The sequence below is a fragment of the Microtus oregoni genome, unplaced genomic scaffold, assembly GCF_018167655.1.
Source record: "Microtus oregoni isolate MIOR12 unplaced genomic scaffold, Mior012 000099F_ref0000060, whole genome shotgun sequence".
Lineage (NCBI taxonomy): Eukaryota > Metazoa > Chordata > Mammalia > Rodentia > Cricetidae > Microtus > Microtus oregoni.
Window position 1 is genome coordinate 2,036,984 of NW_024544712.1, and position 17,296 is coordinate 2,054,279.

At 44.0% G+C, this 17,296-nt stretch overlaps 2 pseudogenes; both read right to left on the minus strand.

The window, feature by feature from the left end:
• Positions 1 to 3,182: 3,182 nt before the first annotated feature.
• LOC121443073 lies at positions 3,183 to 11,426 on the minus strand (annotated as a pseudogene).
• Positions 11,427 to 13,715: 2,289 nt separating this feature from the next.
• The window catches only part of LOC121443074, a 48,829-nt pseudogene continuing 45,248 nt past the window's right edge, over positions 13,716 to 17,296 (minus strand).

Sequence of the window (17,296 nt, forward strand, 5' to 3'; positions counted from 1 at the left end):
TCTCCATGTGTACTACAGCAGCCTTAAGGGCTTGGGACAGGGTACAAGACCCAGGACAGAGAATGGAATCATTTGTCAGAGTTAAACAGGGTCAGAGAGAACCCTTTAGTGACTTTTTACAAAGATTAACTAAGGCTGTACAAATAGGGATATCTGACCCAGAAACAAGACATATAATGATTGAGTCTTTGGCTTATGAAAATGCAAATGTGGAATGCAAAAGGATTTTGGGTCCTTTAAAGCTCAGATCAGCGCCCTTGGACGAATGGGTGTTGCATACACTCAATGTTGATACATTTGATTATGGCACTGAAGCATGGGTAGAAGAAGCAATTTCCAATGGTAAAAGGAGACACCAGAATACCAAATGTTTTAATTATGGCAAAATGGGTCATATGAAAAGGAATTGTAGGCAACGGATTTTCAGAAATAATAATAATAATAATAATAATAATAATAATAATAATAATGCATCTTTCAGAAATAATAATAATAATAATAATAATACATCTTCTAGAAATAACAGAAATAGGAGGACTCAGCCTTCAGGTTTATGTAGAAGATGTGGAAAAGGCAGACATTGGACTAATGAAGGCAGGTCTACAAGAGATAGACAAGGCAACCTGATACAGTCGGGAAACGTGAGGGGGGGGGCCTCACAGGCCCCCATGGCAAACATGGTTCAGTCATTTCCAGTTTCCGCAGAGAACGTGCCTCGTCAGGACAATTAGGAAGCCCCATGCCTACTGTTACAAGCAATAATGATCAGAAAGATAAGTTACGTGTGTTTTGGCAAACTTCTATAAATGATCAAAGACCTAAACTGAGAGTGTGTGTAAATGGCATTTTTATTACTGGCCTGTGGGACACAGGTGCTGATGTAGGTATCATTACCCCAGAATCTTGGCATCCGTATTGGCCTCTTCAGAATGTAAATGTTCAGCTCCTGGGAATTGGAACCTTATCTCGAGTAAGGCAGAGCACGAGATGGGTTGAATGTATAGGGCCAGAGGGACAAATAGGAAAATTAAGGCCATATGTAGCCAATATCGCAATGAATTTATGGGGTTGTGACCTATTACAACAATGGAATACCGAAATTAACATTCCTGCTACTTCTAGAGCCTATATTTCTGAGAATAATATTAAGAGATATTGCAAATGGAGAAAACCGGCCATTCGGGCTGTACAAGAACAAGCAATTGATGTCCCTTCAGAGATACCAACAGCCTTGCCTCTAAAATAGTTGACTGAGAAACCAATATGGACAAAGCAATGGCCTTTAGCTGAGGAAAAGTTACAGGCTTTAGAACAGCTGGTACAAGAACAATTAGATGCTGGACATATAGAAGAATCTACCAGCTCTTGAAATTCTCCTGTATTTGTGGTTAAGAAAAAATCAGGTAAATGGAGAATGGTGACAGATCTCAGGGCCATCAATACGGTTATTCCACCTATGGGCCCTCTGCAATCTGGAATTCCTTTGCCCTCTTTATTACCAATAGGATGGCCTCTCATAGTTATTGATTTAAAGGATTGTTTTTTCACTATACCTTTGCAAAAAGAAGATAGAGAAAAATTTGCCTTCACAGTGCCTACTTATAACAATTCTCAACCTTTGAGGAGGTACCACTGGGCTGTCCTCCCCCAGGGTATGTTAAATAGCCCCTCCCTTTGCCAATAATTTGTGAACCAACCATTGCAAATAATACGCAAGAAATTTCCTAAATATATAGTATACCATTACATGGATGACATTTTGTTATCCGATTCAAACATGGATACCTTAAACAGGCTGTTTGAAGAAATAAAGATACTTTTACCTAAATGGGAATTGCAAATCGCTCCTGAAAAGATTCAGAAGGGAGATTCTGTTAATTAATTAGATTATAAAATAGGTTTGCAAAAAAATAAGGCACAAAAAGCACAAAATAGGAGAGATCACCTACGGACTCTTAATGAGTTTCAAAGACTGTTAGGAGACATTTCCAGTCTACGACCAGCTATTGGAATAACACCTGATCTAATAATTCATTTGAACAAAACCTTGGATGGTGATAAATATTTAAACAGTCCCAGAGAATTAACAGCTGAAGCAGAAAAGGAACTGACAATGATTGAGGAAAAATTACAACAGGCACATGTGGACAGGGTGAATCCAGAGCTCGATTGTATTCTCGTCATACTATCATCAAAAATTTCTTCTACAGGAATTTTAATGCAGAGAGATGATATTATTCTGGAATGGATCTTTTTACCACATAAACCAAGTAAGAAACTGAAAACTTATGTGGAAAAAGTCTCTGAGTTAATTATAAAAGGCAAGCTGAGACTTCGTCAACTAGCAGGCATAGACCCAGCAGAAAATATAGTGCCTTTCACTGCTGATGAACTAAAGAAATTATGGGAAGATAATGAACCATGGCAAAGAGCTTGTGCTAATTTTTGGGAGACATTATTAACAACTATCCAAAATCAAGAGGCTTAACTTCATAAAGAGAACTTCTTGGATTCTTCCTTGAATCGTCCGTGATGCTCCAATAACTGGAGCCCGTACATTCTATACTGATGCCAATAAATCAGGGAAGGCAGGTTACAAATCAGAAGACTTGGGTAAGGTGGAACAAAGTCCTTATAATTCTGTTCAGAAGGCGGAATTATATGCCATTCTTATGGTGCTAAGGGATTTTAAAGAACCTATTAAGATAGTCACTGATTCACAATACACAGAAAGAGTTATTTTACATATTGAAACTGCTGAATTTATACCTGATGATACAGAACTAACCTCGTTGTTTCTCCAGGTTCAAGATTTGATCAGGAACAGGCTTTGCCCTATGTACATAACACACATCTGATCCCATACGGGTCTGCCAGGTCCTCTAGCACAAGGTAATGCAGAAATTGATCAATTATTGATTGGTAGTGTGCTACAAGCCTCTGAATTTCATAAAAAACATCATGTTAATAGCAAAGGTTTAAAGAAAGAGTTTTCAATTACATGGCAAGAAGCTAAGGAGATTGTAAAGAAATGCCCTACTTGCTCTTTCTATAACCAAACGCCACTGCTTGCAGGGGCTAATCCAAAGGGCACCCAAAGCAATGAAATTTGGCAGATGGATGTGTTCCACTTTGCAGAATTTGGCAAATTAAAATATGTTCATCACACCATTGACACTTATTCAGGCTTTCAGTTGGCAACTGGTTTAAGTTCAGAAAAAGCTGATTCAGTAATCACTCATTTATTAGAAGTCATGGCTATCATGGGTATACCTACACAAATAAAGACGGATAATGGTCCTGCTTATGTCTGTAGGAAAATGAAACGGTTTTTTGATTATTATAATATAAAGCATGTTACAGGTATACCATACAATCCTACAGGTCAAGCAGTCACAGAAAGTTCAAATCTAACTATAAAGGATATGTTGAACAAACAGAAAGGGGTGTTAAGTCCTTAAGTTAGATAGATATTGAGAATTATATATATTAATAGTCATCTAAGTTTGTCATTTATAATTACACTAATCAGGTTCCTTAGATATATAGAGATTATACTCAGTATAGATAGATAATCTTCAACCTCTTCAAAGAGCTGTAGAAAATGGCCTTTAATCTAACTCAGAGTTTTGTGGTAGTGAGACACAATTGCTCCTGGCAACACTGCTCTATTCCCGAGAGAATGTTGAGCACCAAAGACACTCCACCTGGAGCCTTTCTTTTTGGCAGAACTGGCCTTTGGGCAAAGAAATGCCCATACCTCAACCACTGACAGAGATACAGAGCGTGCATCAATGGATAAAACAGGACTGTCATATCCTGCCAAGACAGGGTAAGATAGTTTTGAAAAGTTGCTTGCCTTTGACAATGGTATGTCAGTTATGTTAGGCCTTAGCCAAAGTTGTTTGCTTCAACGCTGCTAACGTGACTTTGGGTGATTGCCCAGGTAGCTAGTTGTCTCTGTGATTGGTTGCATGTTTTGGAAGTTGTTTTACTGAACTTCCTAAATACCCAGGTAACATTATTTCCCTTCTCAGATCTTCAATGGGGTTGAAGACTATATAAATGTAGTTACTTTTCTCTCATGACTTGGCCAAGTTATTTATTATACAAGACCTAAGCTAGTTAGAATAGGATATTTGTACTTATTGTATATAATTTCGTAGTAGGTTTAGAACTCTCTTACTTAAATAAAAGTGGGAGGTGTTGCGGGAGGTCCTTCTGCTCCTCCAGCCTATAGCCACTGAGATACCAGCCCATTGGGGCGTGGTCTCTCTCCCTTTAAAAAAGCAGCCACTTCCCGCTCTCTCTTCATTTCCTGCTCTGCTTCCGGCTACTAGACTCCCTTCCCGGTTGCGCAGAGGGCTGTTGTCTGGGACAGTGATCTGTAAGTTTTTTCCCCTTTAAATAAATACCACCCTATTAATCATAATTCCAAACTGGTGTGGCATTGTTTGTGACTTACGCCTTCACAGGTATGTTCCACCATGTCAGATTAGTTATCTCTGGTTTCCCGTCAGGATGGTTGCAGTTTACTAAAAGCTGAGATGACTCCCATCACCTGACTTTGAACTGCCAAGAACCATCAGTGGGACACTGAGAAGTGGCTTCCCAGGACCTAACCTTCCTCCCTGCCTTCCCTGCCTCCTCACCGTGTACTTGTCCCATTTTTTCTCTGGGTCATAGGGCTCCCAGCGACTGGCAGGAAAGATGTGCTTGTTCTTCTCATACCAGCTCCTCAGCACCACTTTGCCTGCATGTGACTGGGGAATGAAGGCTGTGATTCAGGGCCATCCTACCTGACCTTGCCTTCCTGTGACTTCTCCCAAGGATAACCCCAATGTCAGGCTCAGGGTGTCTTTGCCTGCCCAGTACCCTGGCACTATCATACCTCATCCTTCTCCACAGTGGCATCACTGAGCAGTCGTACATCATCATGAACATCGAAGTTGAAGAGTGGCCCTGGAGGGGAGAAGCAGTAATCCCAAGGCCATACTACTGCCTTTCCCAACATATTAGAACAAGTTAAGCTAGAATCACTCACCACTCTTTCCTCGTGCTTTGATGATGATGAAATAGTAGAAGCTGCATTGCTAGGAGCAGAGAGTGGGAAAGGCAAGTTTGATGATCCTTCTAGGTCTCTATCACCTACTACTCCTCAAACTCCTACTTGCAGGGTGGGAGCAGGCACCACTGTGCCTACTAGCCCTGGAAGAGTGCACAACAGTATAGTGACTCTCCTATGAAACAGTATGCATGACTCAGGGTTGAAGGGACTCACGTGGGGGATGATTAGGTCCTCCTTGATATACATGAGCTGCTTCACCCCTGCTGACATGAGAGAGATCGGAGCAGATGAATACCTGAAAGTCAATGAGTTGGCACAATACTTTAAGCCTTAATGATTAAGGGAAGCTGTGTAGTTTAGTGAACATGGGATAGAAATCCCAGTGTCCTCCACTTCTGGACCATATGACCAAAGCAGGGCTCTCTCACCTAAGCTTTCTACAGCAGGAAGTTAAGAAAAAAGAGCACAACTCTCCTCTTTGAGGAGCACAGTGCTCAGCACAACATCTTCCCAGCAGTGGAGCAGTCAGCATGGTTGTCTGATATGCTGGCTAGGGAAGCAGGCTCTTCAGGTGCATAACAAAGACACACACAATGCATAGCTTGCTCACCTGAGCTCACTCAAGTCTTGCGCAAGATCTCGAGTGCTTTCTGCAGGAACTGCTGCATGGTGTTGCCCCTTTTCATCTGCAGAAGCAGGTATATCAGTGAATTGAAAAGGAAAGACATTAGCCCAAAGAAATACCTCCAAGAAGACAAAGATCCACCCTGCTATCCACAGCGGTTTACTGTAGTAATAAAGGCGGCGGGGCTGCGTCCCCAGCACCCCGGCTGCCTGCTCGGCTAGCTTTTGCCCTGAAATAACAACACACAAACTGTATTCATTTAATCACTGCTTGGCCCATTCTCTTCTAGGCTAATTTTCACATATCAATTTAGCCCATTTCTAATCATCTGTGTGTAGCACCCCAAGGTGCGCTTACTGGGAAGATTCTAGCCTATGTCCATCCTGGGTCGGAGCTTCATCCCGGGAGCAGGGCATGGCATCTCTCTCAGGCGTCTGCTCCCGGGAGAAGAGCTGCTGAGTCTCTGAGCTCACTTCCTCTTCTTCCCGGCATTCTGTTCTGTTTACTCCACCTACCTACGTCCTAACCAATAAAATGGGCCAAGGCAGTTCCTTTATTAGCCAATGACCTTCCTCCATCAGTTTCCCAAGCCAAGACTGTCAGCTGCTTTCTATTGAACTCAAGACAAAGGAACCCTTCCATTGCCTACCTTAACTGTGCGCCAGTGTACAGAGCCATTCCAGTAACTAAAGGTGATTTCAATCTCTTCACCTACAAAGAAGAGTTGCCTCTTGGTCTAGAGAGAGACCCAAGTGCCCAGAGTTCCCTTGTTCTACATACCCAAGGTTAATATTTGCAAGAGAACTTCTTGGATCTTAGCCCTGCTTTTTCACTGCCCCAACTCTGGATCACACATGTTCAGCTCTACTAGAACTTATTGTTTTTGTGTCTGTTTTGTTTTTGACTTTTTGAGATTGGGTCTCATGTAGCCAAGACTGGCTTCAAACTAGCTATGTAGCTAAAGATGACCTTAAACTTCAGATCCTCTTGCCTTAAGCTCTTGAGTGTTAAGATAACAGGCCTAAGCAACTGTATCATCCAGCTATATAGTACTCACTCTTGATTTTCTTCTGCTTGGCTTCCCATTCGTGACGCAGCTCTTCTCGAAGCCGATTTTCCTCCTCCTGAGAGGAAATAGACAAAGAATGAGGTTCAGGTCTGATTCCTGGGAAATAGTCTCCACCAAGGTCAACTTCATGATCAATAAATACCAAAGTCAACACCAGATCCAGGCAGTTTTTACCTCCCTGTCCCGGTCAGGCAAGAAGCTCGTGTCTACATCAGGGTTCTTCCCCAATTTCCTTTGCTTTGTGGTGGGTGATCTCTAGAGCAATGAGACAAACAATATCTCACCATTTTTCAGAAAACGATTCTGTGGTTTTGTTTTTAGACAGTCACATTTATGTTACCCAGAGTGACCTGGAACTCTCTTATGTAGACCAGACTGGGCTCAAACTCAGAGATCTACCTACTTCTGTCTCCTGAGTGCTGGGATTAAAGGCATGTGGCACTATGACTGTACTAAAAATGGTTTTGATCTCCGTGGACCTGTCTGTATGGTCTCTCAGGCCACTGGAACGTGTTTTAAGAACTACTGACTTAGCCAGCCTTGGTGGCACACACCTTTAATCCCAGCACTCTCAAGAGGAAAAGCATGTGGATCAGAGTTTAAGCCCAGCTTGGTGTGCACAGTGAGCGCCAGACATACCACAACTACATTTAAACCTTGTCTTAAAAACAATCATTAATGTGATGGTGGCAAACACCTTTATTCCCAGCACTCGGGAGGCAAAGGCAGGCAGATATTTGGGAGTTTGACGCCAGCCTGGTCTACAAAGCAAGTTCTAGAGCTGCTAGGGCTATTACACAGAAAAACCTTGTTTCCAAAACCCCTAAAATAAATAAAATAAAAAATAAAGGGAAAAACAGAACTACTAACCAAAATATATAACAAACATAAACTAAAAGAAATAATCATCGATGCCAGGGAGCTGGGTGTCTAGTTCCTATTGCTAAGACCTCAAAATGATGGCAAGGGAAAACTCACCACCAGTGCTTTTCAAAAGTCCCAGTGAACTCGGAGTAGTGGCACACACCTGTATGTAATCCTAGCACTCAGAAGGCTGAGGCAACAGCACTGAAATTTAGAGCCCATCCTAGGATATACAGTAAGACTATCTGAAAGAAAAAGATCCCACTAATACACAGTGAGCTTGAGAACCTTTCCACTAGCCTGTGCAATCTAGAATTGCTCTTAAGGTAGATGCAAGATGACTATCAAGGCCAGACTGAGCTATGTAAGACCCTGTCTCAAATCAACACTACTTGCCACCTAGAGCCCTGAGTACTACTGAATGTATATCTAGCTCAACAAGCTATTTAATGATATTATTTCAGATACAGTTGGGTTAAATGTACTGCTAAATTAAAGTGGAAGAGCCCAGTGTGGTAGTACACACTTATATTAATCTTAGCATTGAGGAAAATCAAAAGGATTGGAAGTTCAAGGCCAACCTTAGCTACATGAGACCCTGTCTCAATAAAAAAAAAGAAAATTAAAAATTACAATGACAGGAAACAACCACAGTAAGGGGGGCCTACATGAATAAGATAACAGCTATTACCTAACTTATTCCAAGTCCTCAAATGCGTCCTTTGCCCTGTTATTTCTGTCCAACTGTTTCACTTCATTATCTAATCGTCCTGCCTCCTCCCATCTCTGCAACTAATGAAATACTCATCCTTCATTCCCGACACAACTATTCCCCATATGACTCTTTCTCTCACATGGATCTAGTAATTTCCCCTGGGCTATAAGGAAAGTAGCATTCCTGAATATCCGGAGTCCATACTGACTGTGTAGCCTGGCCAGGCACAGAACAGATATGCATACATAGGGCTGTACATTAGAGGCACTGGATTTCAGAAGGTATAAGATCAAATTCACCAATCACTACCAGTGCCCAGTGGCCAACTGTGGTGAGCAGTTACAATATCTGGCAGTGGCCAGGCATGGCACACACTTTAATGCCAGTACTCCGGGAGGCAGAGGCAGGTGGATTGCTGTGAGTTCAAGGCCAGTCTTCTCTAGAAAGTCAGTTCCAGACAGCCAGGACTATTACACAGATAAAATCTATTTTGGCAAAACCAAAACCATACCAAACCAAACAAACAAAAAGAAACCTCAAAATACCTGACAGAGTAGTCACAAACATTCCCATTATTTCAGAAATTTTTAGCAGGCTATCCACTCCCCTCAGTTTATCCTGTGTGCCCCAAAGGACAGCTTCTGGATCCCTTTAGACCAGGCACTAGTCCTCTGGTAACTTCCCACACTGGTGGCTCCTGTTCAGGACCTCTGGCCTAGCTCTGACTCAGTCTCCTGTTGCCAGTACTTCTGTACTTTAGCTTTAAAACCATGGTGCTGCCTCTGTTCCATTTTTCCTTAAACTGTGTGAAACTGGGGACCAAAAGCCCAGTAGGTAACCAGGGCTAAAGAATGAGTGTGCTTCTTCCTTTGCCGGCCCAAATGTTAGCCCAAATGCCAGGACAGAGCTCTGGCTGGCAGTGCCCTAACATTCCCTCTCCAGTTCCTCCTCATACATGGCCACCTCTTCCTCCTCTTCACCTCCCTCCTCTTCTTCCTCCAAGGTGAAGGACAGGCAAGAGATCTTCTGCTTGGCCTCCTTCTTGAGCTCCTTCTCTCACAGCTTCTCTAGCTTCTTACCAAGGCATGGACCAGTGAAGGAGTAGCTCCTGGGTCTGGAAGAAGGTGGTACAAGTGTCTTGTTTACTCACAGAACTGGACTTGAGCTCTGCTTCCACAGCGTCATAGTGGGTAGAAAACTTATCCATGTTGGATTTCATTATATTCTCCTGAAGGGGAGGGGCATATCAGTGCAGGCCATCCACTACTCACTCCATTGTGGCAGTGAAAGACTGGCTGTGGGTCCTAGATTGGTACCCAGACACACTATGATATAATCTTAGAAAACACACACACACACACACACACACACACACACACACACACACACCATGTTCCTGCCCTGAAGTCCCTTCTCTGACCTAGAGCCACTGTGTTCCTAACAAGGGGTCCACATTGCACAGGCTGGATTTCCCCAGCACCCAAGAGGGATTCTATTTGCCCTAGTTTACTTCAAGTTCAAGGACATGGCTCTGATTATGACACACCAAGCATAAAGGACACAGGGGTCATGGGACAGAGAGGAATGGGGACAATGCAGGCTGTTCAGGCACCCAGTAAAAAGAAAGGGCTCAGAAAGGACTCACTATCTTTACAAAGGAACAGAACGAAAGATAAACCTGGAAAGTGAGAACCAGTTTGGAGCTCAATAGATACCACATCTGCTTCCAAAGCAGAAAATGGGGTCTCCCTGTGGAATGGGGATGGGGACAGCCTTACCCATCCCAGGAATTCCTAAGCACTAGCTGTACTATATAGGGAGGACGGCTTAGAGAGGATGGGGGACCCACATCTCTAACTCCTTTGACTGTTCCTTTTTTGCTAGCTGCTTCTCTCTCTCCTTCACCAGTGCCTCCTGTTTGGCCTTCATGTCATTCAGGGTCACGAGACCTGTGAGGCAAGGAGATAGGGGAGGAAAGGCTGGTCATCCAGGGCCAGTGAAGGAGTAGCTCCTGGCTCTGGAAGAAGGTGGTACAAGTGTCTTGCTTACCCACGGTACTGGACTTGAGCTCTGCTTCCACAGCATCATAGTGGGTGGAAAACTTCTTATCAATGTTGGGTTTCATTATATTCTCCTGAAGGGGAGGGACATATCAGTGAAGGCCATCCACCACTCCACTGTGGAAGTGAAAGACTGGCTGTGGATCCCAGATCGGTACCCAGACACACTGTGGTATAATCTTAGAAAACACAGACACACACCCTTCCTTTTCTGGGTGGAAGGGTCCATGAAGCTGGGAAGGCTAAAGTAGCCAAAGGTCAGAACTAGAGAACTATGTGTCAATTCAAGCATGACTGAGGGCTGATGATACCTCCATCTGATGGCTGGTTCTTGGGTTTGGCTTCTCACTTCCCTAGATATGGCCTGTTCTCACCTGGAGAGCTGAGGCCCTGCTCTTGTCAGGAGTCTTGCCCAAAGAATTAAGCCAAGGTCTGCTCAATATCATGTCCCTAAATCCAGCAGCCACTCACTGAAGAAGCCCTGAGGGACACACTAGTACTCTGGGATGCTAAAGGCTCTGGAGTGAGCTTCAGGGGCATACTTCTGTGCCTCTCCACAGGAAATGAGCTCTTCCCTGTATGTATTGGAAGGCTGGGAACATGAATTAGGAAACTCTGTGCTCAAGACTCACCCAACAACAATGCCACCACTGTGGATCCCTCCTGCTGAAGTTTTCACAAGCTAGTGGTCTCAGTCTCTGACAGGGCCCAACACTGAGCCCACTTTACAGATTACACTGTCTCAGCTGGCTTCCAATACCAGTCAGAGATGCACAAGCAAGTCCCGCCCCAGGTGTGGGGCCCGCCCTCTGGGCTCTCCTAGCCCACCTAAGGGTTTCCCAGAGACAAGCGGCATGAAACTGCCAGGGCCCACACAAAGCATATGCTCTGAGGCGCCCCGGCCTGGTCCACACCTCTGCGATCCTATGCTTCATGAGCTCCATGTGCTCACGCTGTTTCTCCCTTTTCTTCATGAGGTGCATGGCGCGGCCTGCCTCGCTTGTGGCGCCCTTATACTGAGCCATAGTGGCTATGGCTATGGCGGCAGTAGCTGTGGCGATGAGCATTGACGACGACCGTGGTGGTGGAGACTCCTGCTTCAAGGAGTCCTGGCAACGGGGGTTTAGTCAGCTGACTATGATGCCACACACCAGGGAACGTATGGACACCGGCCCTGCCTTATGCCCCAGTGACTCTGGCACGTGATCACACCTTGCCCTGCCCCACAGTAGGCTGAGCTCCTTCACTCACTGTGTTTTGATAAACTACAAGTTCTGTTGGCTCTTTTGTGACAGAGCTGTGTCCCCTAGTTTCTTGCACATTCTCAAAGTTAACTGCTGTCTTAAGCTAGACCTACAGCCCCCTTACAGTCTCCTGTTGGCCCCAAGACTGAGCGCAATGCTCCTCTGAGTTGTTTCTTAAGAACTCTTTGAGTTATGTCTCATGGTCAGGTGTCCTCATAACTCTGAGACTATTTCCCCTACTTATTTGGCTGCTTAGATTTTTTTTTCCTGAAACAAAATTTCTCTGTGTAACCTTAGCTGTCCTGGAACTTACTCTATAGACCAGGCTGGCCTCAGATTCACAGAGCTCTGCCTGCAAATGCTGGCAATAAAGGCGTGAACCACCACATCTTGATGGCTTGGATTTTTTGTTATCATCCAAGACTAAGTATAGGTCCCTTTGCTTCCCTAGGACTGAAGCTGGCTCCTAATTCCCTCTTGAAAATTTGTGTGTGAGACTGAAGAGATGGCTCAGGCAGTAATGGCTACTAGAGGAGAGGTACTTCCAGAGGACCCAGGTTCAATTCCCAGCAACCACCCAGCTCACAACAGATTGTAACTCCAGTTCTTGGATATCCAACTCCCTCTACTGGCCTTTGTAGACAGCAGACATGCAAGTGGTGCACATTTGTCTAAGGAAAACACCAATACACATAAAATGTTAAATTTGTATATGTGTGTGTGTGTGTGTATGTGTGTGTGTGTGTGTGTGTGTGTGTGTAAGTCATGGAACGTGTGCAGAGGTCATATTATGGAGCTGGGCTCCAAAGATCAAGTTCAAGGTTGCCTGGAAAGGGCCTTTATCCAGAGTCATCTCACCTGTGCTTCCCTGCCTCAGAGAGCCCAAAGTCTTCACACCTAGATGCCTTCTCTATGACTTAAAAACCACTACTGCAGCTGGGCAGTGGTGGCGCTCACCTTTAATCCGGGTACTCAGAAGGCAGAGGTAGGCAGAGTTCAAGGCCATCCTGGTTTACATAGTGAGTTCCAGGACAGCCAGAGCTCTTATACAGAGAAAACCTGTCTCAAAATATCAAAAAGATAAAAACGAAGCCACAAGTGCAAAGATGACACAACACTAGTTGCTGATTGACCTACTTCACCCTTGAGGATACAGTTCTAATTCCAGAAGCTAAACTGCTGCATTCCTGCAAAACAACCCAATAAACTTTGAGCAAAGAACCTAAAGATCCAGATTCAGGTTTCAACAGTTTTATTGGGAGGTTTTTGTTTTCTGTGAAGTACACTAGTGATTGAGGAAGTGGACGCATTCACTTTGCAAGATAAGGGTTTCCCACCACTAAGGGAAAAGACATGGGGCAGGGCATACTGGGGTTTGGATCCACTTTCCCACCTCCTTCTGCTTTGTTCACATATGCTTTTTATCAGAGAACACAACACAAAGACAAGAAATTAAAAATAGATCAACCCCCAGAGGAGCCACACCTAAACCTTCACCCAGCCCAGACTTTGCCAGAACTGGGAGAGGCCAGGGAAGCTCACTCTGCATCCCCAGGCTGCACAGAAAGGCTGAGGGACAGAGGGGTAGGCTATAGTTAATAAATTATAAGGGGGAGAAGGAATAAAATTTTGTGCTGGGAGGGGTCCCTTCTCTCCAACACATAAGAGTTGGGGGAGGAGACAAAGGCCACTACATTGGGAGTAAGAACATTTGGGGAAGAGTCAGTTTTTCCTCTACTCCTTCCCAATCAGCAGAATGAGGGTGTACACGTACACACACACACACACACACACACACACACACACACACACACACAGAGGAATCCTCTTTTCCTAGAACAAGGATAGGCCAAGAAAGAGGATACTATCCAACCCCCATCTCCCAAACTATCACTAAGTTAAGGATTTGGTTGGTGAATCAAATCAATGAGGTGGATAATCGGAATGTGGTGGGGGAAGCAGAAGATGCTGGAAACAGGGATGTGCCCAGCCATACCATCTTCCCTGCCCCAGAGAAGGACATAGAGGTTAGGGAGAGGGTAGTATGGGCTGGAGGAGGGGAGTAAGAAATCACTGATCAGCCTCTCCAAAGACATCATTCTGTTTGTGCTTCATGCTCTCAAAATCAAAGGCAGACCCAGCCTTGCATTTGTAGATATCTTTGATGTCATTTCAGGTGGTCTCAAAGTGTGTGGTGGTATCATAGGAGCAGGAACAAAACACCTGTAAATAGGCAAATACCCAGGGCTCAGAGAAGTCAGACAGAGGATCTTGCGTGAGCATCAAGAGGCAGGGGTGACTGAGACAGGTTTCTTACCTGACTCTCGGAACCATCATCAATGTGTTCTTACGAATCACTTATAGCCACAAACCTTAAATGCAAATAGAAGACAGAGGTAGATTAAAGTTTCACAATAGGCCTTGTCCATTCCTGGTCTTCAACCCAGCCTTCCCAGTTTGGCTCAGCCCCTCACTTCTGGTCAGTGTGTTCCAAGAGCTCCAATGCAGGCTCAACCTCCTTTTCCGGTTCTGCAGTCTCCATGGTGGTATTGGCAATGCCAATGTACTTGCCCTGTGCTGCCACGTTGTGGGCATAGGAGATCATGCACACATATATGTCTGACCACAGGAAGCACACAGTTAACATATGCCGGGGGAAATGACCACACAAAAAGGTAGTTCTTAGGAAATGGACAGGAATCTGGCCCACCTGGCCCTCCCCAGCCCAACATACAGACAGCATTCAAACTGTTGCTCTCATAAAGAAGGGAAGGCCTTTCAAACCCAGGTATATTGCATAACAAAATGTCACACAAATCCCCAAGACTTCTGGTGAGAATAGAGGCATAGCAACAGAAGGTAGTCCCTCATGGCTTGGCCTACATGACTTCCTGTTGACCTGGGTCTGAGGGATGATAATTTGACAGGAATTGGAATCACTGATGTTCTTGATGGGGTGGCTGAGGATAACGATGATGCGAATAAGGTGGCCAGCCTTCTGTACATGGTCTGGGATGTTGCTAGGATCACAGATCAGCTGCTTGCAGTGGGCCACCTGTGAAGGCACCAGAAGACTTTATGCCTGTCAGATTACACCTTGCCTTGTGTAGTAGTAAGCCAAGTCAAAAGTCAAGCCAGGCAGCTGAGTTGTCATCACCACCCCTCCTATGCATATAACCCCTTTCTTGAAGCTCATAGAGGTGAGCCCTCACATACAGGGCTAGGTGGTGACCCTACTACTGAAACACAATGATCACAAATACCTTTTTTTGCTGTTAATGGGGTTTTATTTGAGTCTATCTGGCCTATACTCATCTCAAACTCAGGATCTTCCTCCCTTACCCATCTCAGTGCTCATGCACTACCGTATCAGGCTGAAGGATGCTTTTTTGGACAGGGGCATATGTCTCAGTTGGTAGAATGCTTGCCTATCATGCATAATGTCTAGGTTAGATTTCTAGCACTGCATAAACCAGGAATGTTGAAACACACCTGTTATCCCAGAATGAAGAAGGTGGAAGTGCAAGGATTAAGAGTTCATCCTCAGCTATATAGACTATTTGAAGTCAGCCTGGGAAACATGATACCCTTTCCAAAAGAATACCTTCAGGACAACAGACACAGCATGTGGCTTCTAAAGATTACGTCTTGATTTAAATCCATCTGACTCTGCCTCCCTAGTACTGGAATTACAGGCATGTACCACCTTACCTAGCAATTTGAAGGGTACTTTCTGCCAACAGGAATAGCTTTGAAGACTTTTATTGATCTCCCAGTTCCTAGCTGTAAGTCTCTCAGGGTTAACCAACAGCAAACTTATCAGCAATAAGGCTCCCTATGAACATAGCCCTAAAAAAGACTAAACCTTAACTGAGCCACAGTAACAAATGCACATGGCATAATTACCTCTCCCTCAGATTTCACACCCACCACCTTGCCATTTTCCATGATGATGTTATCCACGGGTTTGTTCAGCATATATGTTCCCCCATAGATGGCACTCAATCTATAGTAAGGAAAATGATGGGGAAGTCTTCTCAGAAGAATTGGGACCAAATCTACTATACTATTCCAACCCTACCAGTGAGATAGAGAAAACTGCCCAGGTAGGCAATAGTTAACTCCAACGACTTCAGGTGTCCTTCCTATGAACTTGGGGCCCATCTTGGCATACTCCTTCCTCTCCGGAGTTTCCATCCAGAATATTCTATTTTGCAAAGGGCCAGTTAGCATAACTTAAAGGAGTAGCTCCACAAAGAAAGGGCCCAGAAATTCAGAATATAGAACTCTCCAGAAAAGAGGCAGCTTGCAAGAATGCAGAACCTCAAGGTTCTGGGGTCCTAGAATTAGTACTCGTGCTACCAGAAACTGGGGCAACTATGTTAATGGTGATCGTCTCCTGTACTTTGTATTTCATTTACTTTTTAAATATTTTTATATTCACTATTTTATGTGTATGTAATTTATTTGCTCATGTCTGTATACCACATGAATTCTTGTTACCTGTAGAATTCAGATGAGGGTGTTGGATTCTCTAAAACTGTAGCTATGGACAGTTGTGAGCTATCATGTGGGTGTCGGAATTGAACCTGGGCCCTCTGTAAAAATAAGTGCTTTTGCCAAGCGGTGGTGGCACACGCCTTTAATCCCAGCACTTGGGAGGAGAGACAGGCAGACCTCTGTGAGTTTGAGGTCAGCCTGTTCTACAGAGTGAGTTCCAGGACAAGCTCTAAAGCTACAGAGAAGCCCAGTCTTGAAAAATCAAAAACAAAATAAGTGCTCTTATCTGCTGAGCCAAGTCTCCATACTTTTGAAAGCATTATTCATAAAATCCAAAAAGTGGCAACACCTCTAATATTCACCAATGAATAAATAGTGCATAAAATATGTCCTATATATAAAGTGGGTTATTTAGCCACAAAATCTGAATGACATATTGATACATACTAAAAGATATATTCACCTGCCCATTGAAGGCTAGGTGTAAGATCACAATGAAGAAAGCATGTAGAATTGCACTGATACGACATATTCAAAACCCGGCATGTACAAAGAATCAGAAGAGACTAGTACTTGCTAAGGGCTAGTAGGAGAGAAATAAGGATTAACTTCTTGATAGGTTAGAGTCTCTTTTTGAGATGATGAGAAAGTTCTAGGATTAGACAGTACTGATGGCCACACAATACTGTGAACGTGCCTCATAATACTAAATTATATGCTCTAAAATGATTCATGTTTAAACTTATGCTTTGTAATATTACCTCAATTAGAAAAACTATAGAAAACTAGGGAAATTGTAAGTATGCAGTGGAGGTGAATTGGAAGAAGGATATTACTGAGAAATTTGCTACCTGAGCTGAGCCTGCAAGATATGTCCTCCAAAGACATGTTCTCCTTTCAAACACCCTACCCTTTGAATGGAGACTTGTTCAGCAGCTTCAGAAGAAAATAAGGAGGCAGTGTGCATGGAAATGAGTGAAGATAGGGCTATGGGAAGATATGGCAGCCCTTGTCTACCTCATCTGTTAATTTGGTGGTTGTTTTCTATAGTTGATTCAAATGATTGACCTACCTACCAAGACTGACAGTGGTGACGCACAGGCTGTGGTGAGGAAAATAAATGCAGATGTTTCCTATACTCCTGAAGCCCA